Source organism: Tursiops truncatus, chromosome 13 (genome assembly GCF_011762595.2).
Source record: "Tursiops truncatus isolate mTurTru1 chromosome 13, mTurTru1.mat.Y, whole genome shotgun sequence".
NCBI classification, from domain to species: Eukaryota; Metazoa; Chordata; class Mammalia; order Artiodactyla; family Delphinidae; genus Tursiops; species Tursiops truncatus.
Genome location: NC_047046.1, coordinates 49,241,581 through 49,261,098, shown reverse-complemented (window position 1 = coordinate 49,261,098; position 19,518 = coordinate 49,241,581). Strand labels below are relative to the sequence as shown.

The window sequence follows — 19,518 nt, the reverse complement described above, 5'->3', positions numbered from 1 at the left end:
ACCAGAGTGCAAGGAAAGGTAAATTCATTATTATACATGTACCATCTGTCCTCTTTTGTCAAGATGCCTCATAGGCTTTGGTATGTGTTCCACTACTATACAGGAGTTGACATCAGTAAAGGCACATAGCGCAGGATCTCAAAGAGCTGATGTACAAGGTGTAAACAGCAAACAAATGATTTTCTGAACATCACAGTAGAGAGTTACTTCTATTCTTCATAATAGACCCTTGAAATACTTACATGTGAGGAATGTGAGAATCAAGGAAGTTAACCGACAAATGCAAAGGTCCAAGGGAAGTCACCTGGCGTTTGTATCCAGGTCTAGTTGGCTTTTTAAAATATTGAGATATAATTGGTATATAACACTGTGTAAGTTTCAGGTGTTGATTTGATACATTTCTATATTGATTTGATACATTTCTATATTGCAGTATGATTACCACCATAGCGTTAGCTAACATATCATGTTCCATAATTATCAGTTCTTTTTTGTGGCGAGTACTTTTAAGATCTAGTTTCTTAGCAACTCTGAAGTATATAGTACTTGTGATTAAAATTAACAAGTCTATGTGGCTTTAAAGCATTTTCCCACTTGTACACACTGACCCCTTACAAAGAAAAGAGAAAACCAACACTTAAATTCTAGTGTTTGAAAGGCTATCAAAACTGCATTTGAGCATTTAAAATATTTTCATTTATTTACGTATTTTTAGTAGTATGAGGTTTGAAATAAGAAAAAAGGGAAAGTTAAAGTAAGCAGGAAGGCAGGCGGGGGAAAAGGAAAAGTTATCTCTACAATGCAGCAGTACAACTAAGGCAGAGATCACTTAACTCACCTGATCAAGAACAGTTTCTTGGTTCCATTGTTAGTAAGCTCGTGTAACTTAAGTCATGGTTACTTTCACTAGGATAGTCAAGAAATCCATTTCTATTTCTTTCCTGTTCACCCCGAGGTCTTGTTATGACATTCCCAGATAACACCACCACAATCAAGACGATGGACGCGTGTATCAACCCCAAAGGTCTCCTCGTGCACCTTCTGATCCATCCTGCTCCCCACTCCAGGCAACCACAGATCTGCTTTCCATCACGATTTTCTAGAATTCTATATCGCTGGAATCATACCATATGTACTCTTTTTTTGGTCTGTATTCTTTTACGTAGTGTAACTATTTTGAGAATCATCTATGTTGTTGCATGATAGTAGTCTGCTCCTTTTTTTTTTTTTACTGCTGAATGGTATTCTGTTAAATGGATATGCCACCATTTGGTTACCAACTCACCTGTTGACGGACATTTGTGTTGCTCCAGTTATTGGTTATTATGAATAAAGCTGCTATGAACGATCATGTACAAATCTTTGTATAGACATATACTTCCATTTCTTTCGGTAAATACTTAGAAACAAAGTGGCTAGGTTGTATGGTAGGTGTATGTTTAATTACGAAACTTCCAAAGTGTTTTTCAAAGTAGTGGTAGTGTTTTACACTCCCATCAGGAGTGTGAGAGTTCCAGATTCTCCACATCCTCACCAAGTTTAAGGTTCACTTTTCATTACACTTTGGTGTTTGAAAATAAATATGTTGATTTTCTCAATGAAGTATATACTTATGTTTTAATTCCTGAGAACTACACACACCACATATGCTTTTCCACCAACAACTTTCAAGTTTTAGTCTCCTATCTCTTTGCTCACTTCTGATCCTATATTTGAAAAACAAAACTAACATCTATTGAGACCCTGGACTTGAAGTTGTAATTAACACCGGACTTGGAGTCCAAAGACCTAGGTCCACATCTAGCTCTTCTACTACAAGTGCACACCCTTTTAGCCTTGACTTACAGCCTCACTTTCCTCATCTATAAAGTGGGAATTGTGTTCATTAAATGGAAAAATGCATGAAATCCAAAGTGGTAGTGCCTGGTACATGGGTACAACACATTATACATGAACAAGTGAGTAATGTCAGTCATGTCAAAAGAAAACTTTTTGGCATATCTCTGGTTTGGAGCAGAGGAGTACAAATCACTTTCCAACTGAATTACTTAAATATTTATTAGATTTGGATGAATTCAGATGTGATTCCAATTTTGCAACCTTCTCTGTATATCACATAACAAGGATGTTCTTTGTATTTCTTGATGTTATTTATCCAATTTTTCAATTTAGCAGGTGAGGTACTCCAAGGGAGATAGCATTACAAGTTGAATTTGTTTATTAATTAAATTTTCTTGAGGGAAAGAGCTGGTATTCCTATAATTATTCCCTATATGTTTGATCTACAAATCCTCTGGATCTAGTCCTTGGGGATGTCTGGGTACAGGATACAAAGAGAGCAGTGATGATGAGATCTCCCCCATCGTCCTGGTTGGTATCTGTGCCCAGGTAACCATAGGAAGTGGGGTACTGAACTATTCTGATCTGAATCCTGGCTACGGATCGCATAAAACAGGCATTGGAGAAGAGGAATATGGACTGTGAACTTGAGCACAGGAGGGAGATGGCAGGAAATGGCTGCTGGTGGAGGGAGATAGTCTGGACGGCTAGGTCTCTCCTGAGGAGACGTTGTAGAGCACAGGCAGGCCCTCAGGATTCCCACAAGCGGAATAACACAGGTCCACGGGAGTGGCCAACAGACCCATAGGGAGGTTCCTTAGGCAATTTAGCCTCTGCGTGTCCAGGCTATACTCACCTCTTCTCTTCCAAACCCACTTTCTCTGGGGTTCCCTTCTCTAGTGAATGGCACTAGCCCCTGTCCCTCCCCCTGGTCCAGCCAGAATCTGCATTTCATTCCTGGGTCCTCACATCCCACATGCTCTCAGTGACCAAGTCCTATGAATATATCTCTTAAATGTCACTTTAACGCCTCCATTTCCATGGACCCTTATTTGCATCACCCAATTCCATCAGCCATTGCTGTCTTCACGATCTCTTATTGGATGGCTAAATCAGTTCTTTCGCCTTTATTCTTTCTCCATTCCAATTCTTCCTACACACTGCAGTCAGAGTGATATTTCTGAACTGCAAATCTGACATGTCACTTGTATGCTGCTGAAAGTCCTTTAATAGCTTCTCATTAATTTGAAATCCAAACTCTTCAACATGTCTTGCAAAGTTCTTTTTGATCTGACCTCATTTACTTCGTATCTATGTCTCAACAACCATAACTTAGTGTCAATACCATTTCTTCAAGGATGTCTTCTGGATCCCCTGCCTCTAGGTTTTGTATCCCTCCTATGTGTCACCTTAGAATCCTATTATTCCTCATCACAGTATTTGTGGACTCTCTGTACAGACCAGCTGGTCATCTGTTTCCGCCAGCTGGTCATCTGTTTCCGCCTCTGCATCGCACATGCCACAGAAAGAGACTGCCTGTCATGATAATTGTTCACACCCCTAGCACTGTCACAGGGCCTCACACATCATAGGAGCTTAATGAATATTTGTTGGCTAAGTGAGTGCATGACAAGGAAATGACAACAGTGAAACAGGGTCTTCTAAGGATGCATTCAATTGCTAATGACACAACAAGGCGTAGTCATGAACAATCACACAAGCCTTGGATTGAATCTTAGATATATCAACAGTCAAATTACTTGACTTCTCTGGATCTTCATCTTAGAAAAGCGGGGCTGATAACAGTCCTTACCCTCTGATGATGACTACGAAGGTTAAATGGGATGATGCCGGTAAAATGCTTGGAATAAGGCATATACCATAGGAAATAATAATGGCCTATGATTATAGACAAGTAAAACATCTGAAAATCATATGAAAGTTATTAAAAATAAATCTGTTCTGTATTTGTGTCTTTACACACCTAAGGTCTCCATATAAGGAAAAATAAAATACTAATTCTGGCTGTGAGAATAGTAATATTTTAAGTAATAAGTGACTTAAAAAAAAACTGGTTTTCATAATTATGTGCTGGGCACTGTGGTGGGTCCTGGGGACTCGATGGCAAACCATACAGGTGTGGTTCCTGCCTCATGGACTAACAGTCTGGTGGGGATACAGGCATGCCTCACTATTGCACAAACAGAGAATCAGAAATCATGATTTACTGTGACAGACAGGGTGCCAGGTACAAAACGGGATTACGACATGGTCGTGAAGGGGCCTGAAGAACAAGGTAAGGTGGAGGAGCACTGTAACCGCTATAAGGATTTTGGTCTTTATGCTAAGACACGGGTTTTGAACAGCAGAGTGACATGGTCAGTCATGCAGCTTAAAAATATCATTTCTGACAGTGAGGGAAGAAAGGAGCAGAGGTGGACAGGCACACATGCAGAAATCGCTGGAGACTATGGCTCTAGTCCAAGTAAGAGACTGTGGCCTTTTTCCATAGGGGGTGGCAGTACGCAGACAACTGTAATTATGCACATTATTTTCTAGGAGTGGCAGAGTGGAAACGGTACAGATTTTGCCATCACAAAGACTGAGGTTTCACTCCTGGCTCCACTAATAACTGTGAAACTGTGGGCAAGTTATCTCACCTCCATACAGTTTATTATTCCCTTTTTAGAAATGAGAAAGCTAATGCCACCCAGAGGGAGTTGTAGTGAAGATAAAAGAGAAAAGGTATACACAAGGGCTGACCACAGGGCTTGGCACATAATATTTTGTGTTAAAATAATTAAACACTCTCTGATCTGCAGCCATGCTATGCTATTATTAATTTACAAGATTTATTATGAATCCAAACTTAAGCTTTAGCCCAGTCCTCCAAATTAAATAAACTAATTAACATACAATTTTGAGCATATATTATGTAGGTGATATAGAGAAGCACAAACACCATCCCAGCCACAAAAGCAGATACCTATTCAGTTTGATTGTCAAATATTCTGCGTTAGTGGAGTTTGAATTGATTTCACTGTATTTGTTAACAGAGACCTGGTAAGGAAGGCCTGCTTTCATAGAGATTTCTTGGAAGCTTTATTTCACTGGTAACTACTTTGAGAGGTTCAGATCACAGCACAGAGTGATACAAGTTGTACACGTTCCTGGGTGGTTGATTAGGTTTCCACCTGATTTCCCTACTGGCTATCCATTATGACCTTGAGCAAGCCACATAGTGTCCTTAAGTTTCAGTTTCCTCATCTGTAAAATGTGGACAATAACAGCTTTTCCATTACAGGGTTATTGTGGGAAGCAAATGAGATAATCCATGTAAAGCACTTCACATAGTGCTTAGTGCATAACAAGCATTCAATACTTATTATTATTGAAAAAGGTAAGTATCACAAGCCTTTTGCTTAATTAAATAGGAACATTAAGAAATGAACTAAGTTGAGAGTCATTAGGAAGTTATTAAGAGGTCTGTTTTAAAGGTCTGACAGTTGTATGTTACTTATTGTTGAGCTATCAAGTCATTTTAGAAAACGAGGAATTTATTTAGGTCATGCAATGATGACTGTATAACACTAGATGGCACTGTGCACACTTTACTAAATAGCCATCAAGCTTTAAATGTCCATCACAGAGCACCTACTATCATGCACAGGTGATAAGAAGTGGGGTTTCCTCATCTATAAAACTGCATACGTTTTATGCTAATATATTACATAAGACACCAGTTTGCATAATGAAATTATTCAGATAACATTAACCATATCAAGAATAGACAAAATGTATTCTTTTTTTTTAAAGATTTTTTTTTTGATGTGGACCATTTTTAAGTCTTTATTGAATTTGTTACAATATTGCTTCTGCTGTTTTGTTTTTTTGGCCTCGAGGCATGTGGGATCCTAGCTCCCCAACCGGAGATTGAACCTGCACCCCCTGCATTGGAAGGCAAAGTCTTAACCACTGGATCACCAGGGAAGTCCCGACAAAATGTATTCTTTTTTTTTTTTTTTTTTTGCGGTACGCGGGCCTCTCACTGTTGTGGCCTCTCCCGTTGCGGAGCACAGGCTCCGGACACGCAGGCTCAGCGGCCATGGCTCACAGGCCCAGCCGCTCTGCGGCATGTGGGATCTTCGCGGACCGGGGCACGAACCCGTGTTCCCTGCATCGTCAGGCGGACTCTCAACCACTGCGCCACCAGGGAAGTCCGACAAAATGTATTCTTAAAAGCAATATTTAGTACTTCACAGAATCTTAAAAATAATATGTTAATTTCAGACATTATTAACACGTCATGGTCTGTCTTTATAAATAAATGGAAATAGACAAAGCTTCAATAGTTTGCCTTAAATTCAGGCAATATCAGGAAGAAAACGGCTGGGTCAGAGGCAGGATGGGGGGGTGGGAGGAAATGTTTGTATGTGGGTAGAGAAGAGTTTGTTGATCTCAAGCGATGTTTCTTGTCTGTTTGCTGATCTCTTACACTCTATTAACAAGAGATGGACTCTTTATATCATAGATATAGATGACTTAAATCCAAGTATCCCTGAGATAAGTGCAAAAATGCCAAACTCATTTCTACCAGATAGAAATGACCGAGGTCATAAACTTTATGAGAAGTAGGAGAATCATATAAGTAGGGTAAAATCTGGAAGAGAGGGTACAGATAGGATAGGAAAATCAAAAGACACTTCATGAAATAGGGCTCCTCAAAATTCCCAATTCCAGATTCTACCACTTACTGATTCCAAAATTTAGCAGGATGGGAAAGGGTTTTGACAGAGCTCTCCACGTGACTCTTGGCAATCACTGACTTATCAACCTTTCGAAGGCTCTCAGAGGGCTTGCAGCTGGGGAGAGTCAATAACCATCATCTAGTGACTTCATCTCATTCACTTTGGAGTGGTGGTTCTCAACTATGGCTGCACACTGGACTCACCTACAAGGCTATAAAATAGCTCCCTGGTGATGCTGCAGCTGCTGGTCTAGGACCATACTTGGAATCCCAAGACACTAGGCTTGTTAGAGATGCAGACTCTCAGGTCCCCACCCCAGACCTAGAGAATCAGAATCTGCATTTTAACAACATCCCCAGGGAGCCTGTATTCACATTAAAGTACGAGAAGCACTGCTCTAAGGCAGAAGTTCTCAGTCCTTCCGCATCAAGACAGCCTCCTATGTTCTAATAGGTTGTGAGGCACATCACAAGAAGCTGGTCACTATCAATTTATACAGTTTAAGAATGATTTATGTAATTATGTCTATACACATTTGGGAGAAAAAAGAACAAAGAATGTTTATTACTCATCATCCAGGTTTACAAGGGTTAAGTCGCAACCCACTGCGACCAGCCACAGACAGTGCGCCCTGAGGGATGAAAAAACAGGATGAGGCATTCTGTGCTTTGTATAAATGGGCACCTAGATAGTTAAGATGCATATCTCAGGAAGAATTTCAATGACCCCAGATTCTTGCATCTTCCTATACACAGAGAAACACTAAAATCATTAACTTGAGATACCTGTTCTTTGCGCCTAGCAGTCATCTTTTACCAAGATGTATGTTTGACATCATGTACTTCCCAGCCAAAAAATTCATATATATATGAATTTATCCCCGCTACCCCATATAACCCTGCTACCTCTTTGGAGCAGCTCCTTAGACCTGTCTCCCGGAGTACAGTCCTCTGTAAGACCCTGAATAAAACTTAAACTCACAACTCTTAGTTAGGCTGGGAATTGAACATAATCTGTCAATATGCCATTGGGAATATGCATACCCTCTAGTGTGTAGACGGTGTGTGTGTGTGTGTATATGCGTGTGCACGCCCACACACATGCCCTCTCAACCCTCACCCACCCTTGCCACCGATACTTAAAGTGATGGTGACCGTTATCTGAGGCTTTGTTATGACTTGTTTTTCCACCTCTGAGACATGCAGGTAAGAGCAGGGTGAGTTCTGCTGTTGATTTACTCATCAAATCCCACCGCAAAAGAGACAGGTTGCTTCTCCTGAAAACTCATCCAACTCTCCCCTCCCTGGACCAAAGTTTCCTGACCTTCAGGAAAATTCCCAGCAGGAATTTTCCCTTGTAACCACACTCTTCAAAGTATGAGAACCAAGTTCAGGTGGTATTTCTGAGTAGTTTATGCTGTGGGTTTGGAGTACCAAATTGTGTTCATTCACATAGCAGATCCTGAAAATATGTTTGTAGGCTTGTAGAAAAGTTAATTATGGAGAATTCATTCGTTTAGTTGTCCAGTAAATTCTGATGCTCTTAGCACTAAAAGATGAGCACACATTAAAGCACTGTCTTCTTCCTATGACAGCTCTCAAATAGCAAATTTCATTCAGTATTCACAATGCCAAGTAGACTTCAAGTAAAAATGCTTTTAAGGAGCTTCACGTGTGGGTCAGGCCGCCACAGGGTGGGGTGTGAGGAGGTGGGGAGAGGAACGTATCCCCTTGTGAGTGCCAGGAACGACTTCAGAGTCCTCTTCAAACTCATTACCCCAAGCCACTAACAAGCCTTCTTTCTTAGCCTTCCATTCCAGAGACTAAAACTTCATTCATACATTAAGTATTTATTCAGCCCTTATTATGTGGCAGCACTGTTCTGGGTTCTAGAATTAGCATCCACAAGACAGGCAGGTACCTGATCATACAGAACTTGTAAGTGGTGACGAATAGAGATATTTAGCAAACAAGTGTCTTGAGCATGCAACAACAATCTGTTTTTTCTTATATAGAAAATAAATAGACTTAAAGATAGTAGATTTGGACTCAAGTCTTTCTTCATTCGTACAATAGGAATAATAATATCCACCTTTCTTATTTTATAGGTGTCCTGGGAATAACAAAAATGGAAAAAGTTTAGTAAAAATGTAAAGCACTATATACATTTTAGGCATTACTCTTATTTTTGAGAGAAAATTTACTGTCGTATTCAGATAGAATTATAAAAATCCCCTCCAAATTCTTTCAATTCTTTGCTCCACTCTGTCAGTTATAAAAATATTTGTCCCTTAATACAAGCTTTTTTTCTATAATTTCAGGTTTGTTTTCCTCTTAACAGATGTGATGTTACAAAAACCCATGAGAGATTGTAACAGTGATGACTAGTTTAGTTCACTTTCAGATCAAATATTTTTCTTGAAATTCAGAGAGCATCAGCTCATGAGAAAAAAGTTCAGCGTATCACTATTTACCATACATCTATTGCACATACGGGCATAAACAAATGGAGAAAGACTGCCATATGCTTATAAAGAGTTGGGAACGGAAGCAAGAAATGAGATTCCATAATATTTTTGAAAGAAGTTAGATCCAACTGGAAATTTTAAAGATTCTACAATGCGTTACATGTTTGATGTGGTAGGTGATTTAACACAATAGGAGAGTCTGGCCCTAAAAGAGCTTACGATTCCCATGGGAGAGACACATTCAGAAGGCCTAACTGAAGCCCTGTTCGAGACACTATGTTATAAAAAGTCCATATTCATAGAGCAGGTTAAAAAAACAAACAAACTACTGGAGCTCAACATACAAGGATGCTATTGTGGGCTGGAGACTTTGGAAAGGTTTTAGAGGAGGGGAGGTAGAGCTCAAGATGGTTCCTGAATCAGGATATGAACACATGGAGATGAGGTCGGGAGGATACTCCAGCAGGAAGAGGGTCGAGGGACCAATGGCAGAGAGGAGTGAGTGATCATGGTGTAATCGGATCTTGTATTGACCTGACTGGGCCAGTGGAGTTTGTGCTGCGTTTACTGGAAAACAGGGTCTATACCTTTGAAACCTTTCCTCTTGCCCATTATATAAGACTTCTCTAATTTTTCAGTAAGTCAACAGAGAGATTGAGAATTTGCATCCTGCAAAGTTTAATGCTTAATTTCATTTTCCAACTACCACGTCAGCTAATTCAGATCCCCAGCTACGGCCAAGCAGTCCAGGAGTGAAAATCAGAGGTGATCTTTAGAGCAGTGAGTGGATCTCAGATCGTGGCCTCTGATTCCATGTGTCTGGAGTTCAGCCAGGGCATCCCTAGGTTTCAGTAACTCCTTAGGTGATTTTGAAAAAGAAGGAAATCTGAGAACCACTGCTATGGAGCACGGCGTAAAGTAGGAGTCCCCAACCTTTTTGGCACCAGGGACTGGTTTTGTGGAAGACAATTCTTCCACGGATGGGGGGTGGGGAGGGATGGCTCAGGCGGTAATGAGAGCGGTAGGGAGCGATGGGGAGAGGCAGATGAAGCTTCCCCTGCTTGCCGCTGTTCACCTCCTGCTGTGCAGCCTGGTTCCTAACAGGCCCCGGGGGTTGGGGACCCTTGACTTAAAGGATGGAGTTAGATGAGAGACAGGAAGAAGAGGAAATTGATGCTCATTTGAGTCAGACAAATTTATTTAAAAAATATCATGAGAATCCCAAGAACACTGTGGTGGAGAAAGCCACGTGCAAATTAGCCAGTTAGGATTTTTCAAGTATATACTTTATGCCCTTATTCAGGTCTTTGATCATGACAAAGCTGTGTTTAAAAAAGCTGTTAGGAACTCAGTTAAGTACTATGCTTCACCAGGGTTAACAAATGCATTTTGATGTGATTTACACTGAAGATATTAGTCATCACTCACATTAACCAAACACTGAGTTCAGAAAGAAAATGTCAGCAAATGACAGTTTTCAGACTTGATCTCCATTAGTGAGCCATGAGCTATATACCTTTCTAAAATATGAATCTAAACAACATCTGAGTAGCTCACCAAATTATTTTCTGTTCCAAACTCAACATCTTCCTTGCTCTCAACATATGCCTTTATCATCAAGATAGTTCTCTTTGTTAAGGATCTTTGGGGAGAAGCATCATTTCTTACAAACGTAATATTTTATTTTCACTTTAATTTCCTGGTTAAGGTGGATGATATAATAGACTTCAGGAAAAGGTCTACAACGTATTTTTGGTGTAAAATCAAACTGAGTATCGTGCTGGTCCTCAAAGGCCCTGGCAGTACATCCACTGCCTATCAGGAAAATGTATTCAGTTTTCCTTAAATTGTGTTTGCAGACTTGCGTGATTATTCAAAATGAGGTATGATAATTGTTGGCTCAATAGATGTCATACTGTAAATTAAATTTAACCATGTTCAATTGAATAAGCATTTATTAAGCCTATTAGTTTTCAAAGTATCGTACCAAGGATTGTAAAAATAATAAGAGAAGGTAAATGAAAAGAAATATCTGAACAATGATTACTTTCTCACCGTCAGTGTTCAACTTTGTTCAGAATATATTTAATAGCCTTAGAAGCAAGAAAATCTAGTATCTTATCTCCCCTCTGGGTAGTCATTTTAGATTTCACTGGATAACTCTGCATAGGTTTCTTCAATGTGCCCTAACTCTATCCTACATTCTACTGCCCTATTTTGGGCTTTTATCGACTTTGAATTAGATTTTTACAGCAAGTCTCCAGTGTCTGCCCTTTTCCATCTGTCCTAAGAAATGTTAGGACAGATGGAAAAGGGCACTTTTTTTCTCCAGCCTCTGCGGGAGTGACCATCACAACTTAGACTTTGACCGGCTCAGCGTAGCTGCAACCAGACATCACTTGGCCTCAGGCTCCCGCCACGAACCTCCGAGGACGTCCCAGCACAAATACCGGAAACCGCCTGCCAGGCTCACATGTGCAACCCAGAAGCTCGGGGGCGTTAAGTCCTGTAGGCTGCCCTTGGCCAGTGCAGGACTGAGCAGCTGGACTAGTGCCTCCTCCTTCTCAGCTCTGGATGGACAGTTCTGGGGTGCATTTCACAAGCTTCCTTAGAAGCGCCAGAATTGTCTTTTGGTTTCCTTTCTTGTTCTGCTCTGTTCTGCTCTGGGTCCACTCTCCAAATGAGCTACTTCCACACAAGTCTTGTTGTGGAGTCTGCTTTCTGGGGAAACAGACGCTAAAGCACTGATTCTAATCAAGTTCCACCCATCACTGATGGAACTCTCCCGGAATGATAAACAAGAAGAAAATGATTATGACCATGTTTGAAGTAGATTCTGATTCTATTAGGCCATACAAATTTTTCTCAGTCTTCTCCGTGATATAACATCACCATCTTATTCATCAGTGTTGAATTTGAAAGTTAAAATGAATCGTACTTGATCTTACATTGAAGTTCATTATTTTTCTGAGAAACTAAGTTAATTAAGGGCTGGTGCCATTATTATTAGCTTTGCAGCAGGCCTAGTGGTCCACGTGCTTGCCTCTTGATGACAAGTCTTGACAGACATCGTGGGGCAGTTGACTGTTTACCACGGCAGTCGGCTAATATTGGGAAGTTAGAAGTGGAGTTCTCAGTTATAAGATTTTATCTGGTGTTTTTCCAAGGGAACCTACTTGGCATCTATGCTCTCCTCACCTGCAACAAACAACTTTACAATTCCTGATAGAAAAGGAGATAAAGCAAAAGTCCTAGCCCAACACCACGAAGGAATAAAAATACCTACAGACTTACAGCTACTGAATCCATTTCAGTAGCTATAGATATACTTGGTTTCTTTTAACCACCAAACTTTAAGTAATTTTGTTGCTTCAGAAAATGACAATTCTCTCAGGGGACCGACAGGCTACATATGTTTATTACAGCAAAGTTTTTGGGTGTATCTACTATTTGATATTAACAAAATCAGAAGCTTTGAATAAATAGGACACATCATTAGATTCTAAACTTGTGGCTATACTAATAATACATTTGTACACTAAGGAATATTACCATACTTTCCCTCCACCATGGTCTAAGCATAACGCTTGGAACCTAGTACATCTCAGGGCATATTTGTTGAATGAATGAATAAATGTGTGATTGTTAATAACAAGGACAAAATGCCAACAAAGCTTCACTGAGGAGTAAATCAAGGTGGCATCAGGCATGACTTTCCAGCAGGATAACAGGTGTGGTTATGTGGGAGAGGCCATTCTTCCATCCCTGTCCTCCCTACTGTCTTTTGTTTTCTCTCAGTGTTCACCAGAGCCCGGGGCTCCTGGGAGCCGGACTGCGGGAGAGCACACCCCCTGGGTATCCTTTCATCGCTCTGCTGACTGGCTCTGGGCCGATCCTGCAGGCTCCCAGGAACAGAGCTTAGCAGAACGCTAAGGGAAGGTCATTCATTGCTTCTTGCTCTGGCCCTCTTTAGATGGGGCTGGAGAAGCTCGAAAGGCAATCCTCTCTACACGCCACTCTTTCCCAACTGACTGGAGCACTTAAGATGATGCTCTTTCCTAAACTGTGAGAGTAAAAATGCTTAGTTAGCACAGCTTCCTGGCATAAAGCAGAGGCAAGACAGAGGGAAGGAAGATGATGCATGTTACATCCAGACGCCTGGAAACAAGGCTACAGGTGTCGGCTTACTTCACAGGCTGTACATGCAGTGGTAGCAGCTTGAGCAGACAAAGCTTCAAGCACTCTATAAAAAAAAATTCTAGGGCTTCCCTGGTGGAGCAGTGGTTGAGAGTCAGCCTGCCGATGCAGGGGACACGGGTTCGTGCCCCGGTCCGGGAAGATCCCACATGCCGCGGAGCGGCTGGGCCCGTGAGCCATGGCCACTGAGCCTGCGCGTCTGGAGCCTGTGCTCCGCAACGGGAGAGGCCACAATAGTGAGAGGCCCGCGTACCGCAAAAAAAAAAAAAAAAAAAAAAATCTAACAAGAAAACAAAACCCTGATCTTTAAGATCTTCAAAATAAAGGCAATTAAAGGGAGGAAGTAGCTTTAATTAAACTCATATCACAAGCATCAGGGCTTTAACATCATAGCTTTTCTCTACCAGAAGTTTGCCCTGATTAAGGGGAGACATTTTTGCTGTCGGTCCAGCGTGCCCAGAGGGGAGCAGTGTTTCCACCGCCTGGTGCACGGGCATCTTTAATGGGTTTGTTTATGTTCTGCTGCCACCACCAAATTCCCCACAGGGAATTCTGGGGAACATTTTATTCTAGCACGATCCACTTGTCTTTATTCTAAACAAGTGTCTAGAATGATTCAACGTCAGCAATGAAAATGCGCGTCCAACACATTTGGAACACTACAAAGATACTTAAGCTCTGAGGGTTTGACATCTGTCACTTATTTCCCTGACTGTGAACCTTCCTGCTCTTCCTTCTGACTCCTCGAGTGGAGAGAGTCCTTCTATCTTTCTCTTTTAAACACATCTCTTTGAGGGGGGGAGCTATTTCTCTTGCCTGCGTTCTTACTTTAAACTTCGGGCATTTGTGGTAGGCAAAATCCAAGGATGCCCCGCCTCGCCCCACCCCAAGGTTCCTGGCACCTGGAGTGCACATACCTTGTCTCAGTTATCCAATCAAACACTAATCCAGGTACTGCTGTGGGGAATTTTACAGACGTAATTAAGGTCCCAAACCAGTTGGCTTTAAGATAGGGAGAGGATCTAGGTGGGCCTGACCTAATCACATGAGTCCTTTAAAAGCAGAGAGTATTTTTCTGGTTGGTCACAGAGGAGGCAGTCAGAGAAACACATGGAAGAAGAAGCAGACATTTGAACTCTGAACGGCCTGTGGGGAGCCATGTGGCAAGGAATGTGAGTGGCCTCTAGGAACTGAGAGTTGTCCCCAGCCGACTGTCAGCAGCAAATGAGGACCTCAGTCCTTCAACCATAAGGAAATGAATTCTGCCAACAGCCAGTTCACTTGGAAGAGGACCTGGAGCCCCAGATAAGAACCATAGACCCAGCCATCATTTTGATGTCAGTCCATGAGACTCTGAGCTGAGACTCCAGCCATGCTGCTTGGGTTTCTACCTCCAGAAACAGGGTAATAATAAATGTGTGTTGTTTTCAGCTGCTAAGTGTGTGGTCATTTGTTATGCAAAGATAGAAAACTGACACAGGCAGCCAGAAATCCACACACTTAAAAATGAGGCAGAGATGAGGAATATGCTGGTACACTAGCTTGAAGAAAAGTGAGTGGGATATTAGCATTTGTTAATGCAGGCTACTTTTGCAGTGTAAGACTAGTCACTTGGCTGGTGAAGAATGAATCTAGTGAGGCATATTCATTCATTCATAGGAGAGTATTTATTCAGGTACATAGAGAGCATTCACTTGGGTTAATTTTGCAGTGTTAGAGAAACATTTAGGTAAATAGATAACTGCATTTTTTTTTTTTTTTTTTTTTTTGGTTCACAAGAAATCCTGAAAGAAGTTTAGAGATGTTACAGACAAAAGCATGTGTTCTGACTTTAAATTGTATCTGAATGAAGGATACTTTAAAAAAATGTTTCATTTACTAGAGGAAAGATATTTTGAGAAAGCCACATGCAAACGTATACCTTTTGTCCTCTTTTTCTTTTAAACAAAATTTTAATTCAATTTGAATTGATATGAGTGATAGAAAGAAAATTCAGACTGTAACCAGAAGAACTGGTGCAACATCTGCTGTGGGTGTGGAGGAGAGGATCCTCTTGCCTCCTTACTTTTTTTCCCCACTATTAAACAGGAGGGATTAGAGATTTCTGATTGATTTCTCTTGTTGCCTTTCATTGTTCATGAACTTACGGCTGCGTTTCGTTGACTCCAAAGTAATTTCTGAAAAAAGATCTGCTGACATCACAGGGTATCTGGGTCATTTACCATGTCAATGCTGACCGAGGAAATAATGTTCTAGTAGAAGACGGTTATTTGTTCAGAATAAAGGCTGAGATGTTGCCATTTTCATACATGCTTATAAACGGTATATAGAGTTTTTATTTTGTGGAAAGTCACCAGGACACTTGGAAGCTAAAGAGAAGGCTGCTGATTAGGAAGGAGTATTGGGAATATTATCGTATTCTCCCTTCTGTCCCATTGCTCCTGGAAAACAGAATAGCCGAATTTTGTCCCCTAGTTTTTAGACACATTCATTCCTTTATTCTGTTAGAGAATGTGCTAGCCATGACAGGGGAGGGAAGGCAAGACAGGGTACAAAGATGAATGGTAAAGGGAAAAGCTGATTCGGAAAATAGAGCCTACGGAGAAAAATGGAAGAAATGAAGAATCTTTTGCCTGAGGAAAAAAAAGATGGGCTTTTAAAAAAACCCCGAAGTATAGTTGCTGACAATATTATATAAGTTATAGGTATACAATATAGTGATTCACAATTTTTAAAAGTTACATTCCAGTTATAGTTATTATAAAATATTGGTTATATCCCTCATGTTGTACAATATGTCCTTGTAGCTTGTTTCATGCATAATAGTTTGTACCTTTTACCCCCCAGCTCCATACTGCCCGTCTCCACTTCCCTCTCCCCCTGGTAACCACTAGTTCTCTGTATCGGTGAGTCTGCTAAAGATGGGCTTCTTACAACTTTTCTTTTCTAGCAGAGGTTGGTAAATATTTTTTGTGGACCAAGAGGCATCACCATATTATATAGTAGTACTGTGTAGATACTATGTAGAGAAAACAAGTTTCCACAACATTTTTACTTATGAAATTAAAAATATAATAACTGAGCCCAAGGTTTTAAAAATGCACATCTACCGATGAAAAGAATAGAATTATTTTGGGGAGATAGCATTTTGCTTATTTGGGGTCACAAGTTAGTGTTCCCTATTATCAAATAGGTTGCAAATACTCATCTGTGAAAACTATTCTTAGTTCACAGTCTATACAAAATTAGATGCTGGGCCACATTCAATTCATGGGCCATGGTTTTCTGGCCTCTCCTTTAGAGTTTTTTAGAACACTGACAATGAGTTATCCTCAGCATCCGTCAGGAATTGTATTAAACGAAATGAACACGAATGTCAGTGATAGGAATCAATATTCTAGAAACAGAGTAGGCAAGCGCTGTGGGGAAGAAAATATGGGGAATGAACTAACTCTTTTGATCTTTGAATTTAGACAGAAAAGAAATCTCCTAAAAATCTATACATTCCATGCTATACCCAGGCAATATTTATTTTTTCTAGGTGATAACTTTACAAGTATCAGTTTTTATGTTTTTTCTTCCATTATGTAGTTTTAAAGCTTACTTTTGTTAATGTACAAAATAAATTTTACCTGTAAATAAGGTCTGGGCCTAAAAATAAACAACCTGTTCTCAGTTAAGTTCTATTGATTTCCATGAAGTAAATACAATGTAAGAGTTTTCAATAAAACAATGCACTTACAAGCACACTTTCTGTATTTTTTTCTTATTTCTTTTATTGCAGAGTAAAACTCCATTATTAGGTACCAAAATTTATTGTGAGTTAGGTTTTATTGCAGACAGAAATTATCCTTCTCTAATACAGGGGTGTATATTCAATGTTGACTGATATGTCACAACCACCAGTGCTTCTGGCTGTTTTCCTAAAAGGAAGACTTCAACTGTGATGAAGATAAACCAGGCTCAACTGTGTTAGCGTTTTCCAAGTACCTCAACATCACAACTGCTACATTTTTTGTCAGGAAGGAAAACTCAGCAAACACATATAGTACTTGCATTTAAGCCTTCTGATCAAGGTAGAAACAACTTTAAAATGAAACTTAATTTTAGCAGAGCACTCAACATATGCTGTTCTTCTGCCTTGAGCCTTACTTTTGTCTAGTTTGTATAGAATGTAATATCTTTCCTCCTTCTAAAAACGTATGATATTTATAAGATACATTGTAAAGCAAATAACACTTCCCTAATGCCTACTAATTCTTTAAGGCTCCACCCTTTCCAGGAAGCTCCTGTCCACAGCCCTCACACCCAGGTCAGGGCACTGCCTTCTTGGTGGTCCTACACTCTATGTCCTTATTCCTAGCATTATACTTCCACATTGTTTTATACGTCTGTTTAAAAATCCATCTATCTAATTAGACTTTGGGCAAGGTTAAGGCAGGGATCACATCTTATTCACCACTGTTCTATCCTTGGTACCTAGTGCAGTGCAAACCTATAGTAAGAACTCACTATAAGCTTCCTAAATTAAGGGGTAAATGAACTGATGCACTGAGGGGCAACTAGACAAGGTTGGATCAATGCTGCTTTCCAAGAAGGTCACTGTTTTCTCCACTGTTTTCCAAGAGGGTGAATGAAAGTATGACATAATTCTGGATATAGAATAAGGATGAGGGCCAGAGAAGAACAGGTAATGGAAAACGAGGTGCCCAAGAATGAGGAAGGGGCTTTGTCAGAGAGTAGGAGGAATGGGAAGTGGCCTGTGGGTTGCTGGACCCAGTTAGGGCAAACAATGTGAGCCCTTTGTAATGTTGGCTGCACGGTTGCCAAATCAATGTGGGTTTTTTTCTTTTCTTTTCCTTTCCCTTTCTTCCTTTGATCTTTTTTTCCTTCCTCCCTTCTTTACTTCCTTCCTTCCTTTCTTTTCCTTTTAATTAATTAATTTGCTCATCCTTACCACTTTGTAATGTCTTTTTAAAATTCCCCATCTCTACTGCAAGTCGTCTAAGGAAGGCTCTGCGTGGCAAAGCTTTAAGGGGACAGAGCTCCCTCTATGTTGAGGGCCACTGGAGTGGTAATGAGGAAGGAAAATGGGAGGATCCCATCACTTTTTCATTGCTGAAAACACAGAAATTCTTCCTTTTGTTAAAATATGGCTGATGGGGTTGAGGGGAGAAGGAAAGATTTTCTTCTTTGGGAGCATTTTCCTTGTCCTTTAACAACAGTCCCCGAAAGGGCTTTTATGACTTATCAACACCCAGGACTGCAAGTACAACCCCAGATTCCTTCCCACATCTGTACTGTTCTTCTCACTGCATTTTGGGGGACTGGTTTAGCTTCCTGTGAGGAGTCAACACACATCTTTGATATTTGACCCACCTAAGTTTTTTCTCCCTTCTTGTCCTGCCCCATTTCTAGCTACTGGGGCTAGAGAATAAGCTGTAACTTGAGGAGCAGCTGTGCCCTGCCCACCTCCACAGTCATGATTAGCTGTAAACCCAGGAGCCTGCGGCTAGGGGGCGGGGTCTGCCCAGGGCCCCAGGAAGCATCTGCCGGAGACTCTGGGAGGGTAGAGATGTGGACATGGCTGATTTCTACGTTCACCAAGTGCCTAGTCCCCCTGCCACATATTCAAGAACTATGTCTATGTATGCAGGAGAACTTTACGGTTTTCATTTTTAAAATTCACCTGATACTAATTAGAGAATGAGAACAGTTATTAATTTTTTATAGCAGTCAGTTTTCAAAAAAGCAAAGAGTAAGCTCATATAAATGAACTTTGAAGCAATATATTTTCCAAGAGAAAATGGATGTGATAATCTAATGGAAGCATTGACCTGGCAAGGAATGTGAACCTGCTCACTGTGAATAGTGAGCTAGGTTGCTGCTTACATGTTAAAATTTGGGAAAAAGTTGAAGCAAGTTTCTTTGTTTCTTTAAGCATTGTCTCTTCTCTTGTTATTGTCTGATGTAGGCAAAAGTAGTTAATACTCTGATACCAAGGGCTAATTTTTATAGTTTCAGAAAGTAACTTAAATGTTTTCCAGGAGCTTGTAGACATTTTCCTATATTTGTAAAGGAAATATAAGGAGGACTTAATGTTTGATATTTTCTAAGATCTTTGAAACGATTTTGCTGGCACTGTATTTATAATACCAAAGCTAGAGAAAAGAAGAAAACCATCCATCCGGATTTAAACCATTCCAAGGGCAGGATTATATACATATCCAGAGGCCCATGCATTCCAATACTTTAGCAGTTGAGCCA

At 40.5% G+C, this 19,518-nt stretch overlaps 1 protein-coding gene across 7 annotated transcripts in view; it reads right to left on the bottom strand.

The window, feature by feature from the left end:
• Positions 1-19,518, bottom strand: part of DTNA (dystrobrevin alpha) — a 279,329-nt gene that overhangs the window by 93,701 nt on the left and 166,110 nt on the right. The gene's annotated exons all lie outside the window — the stretch shown is intronic.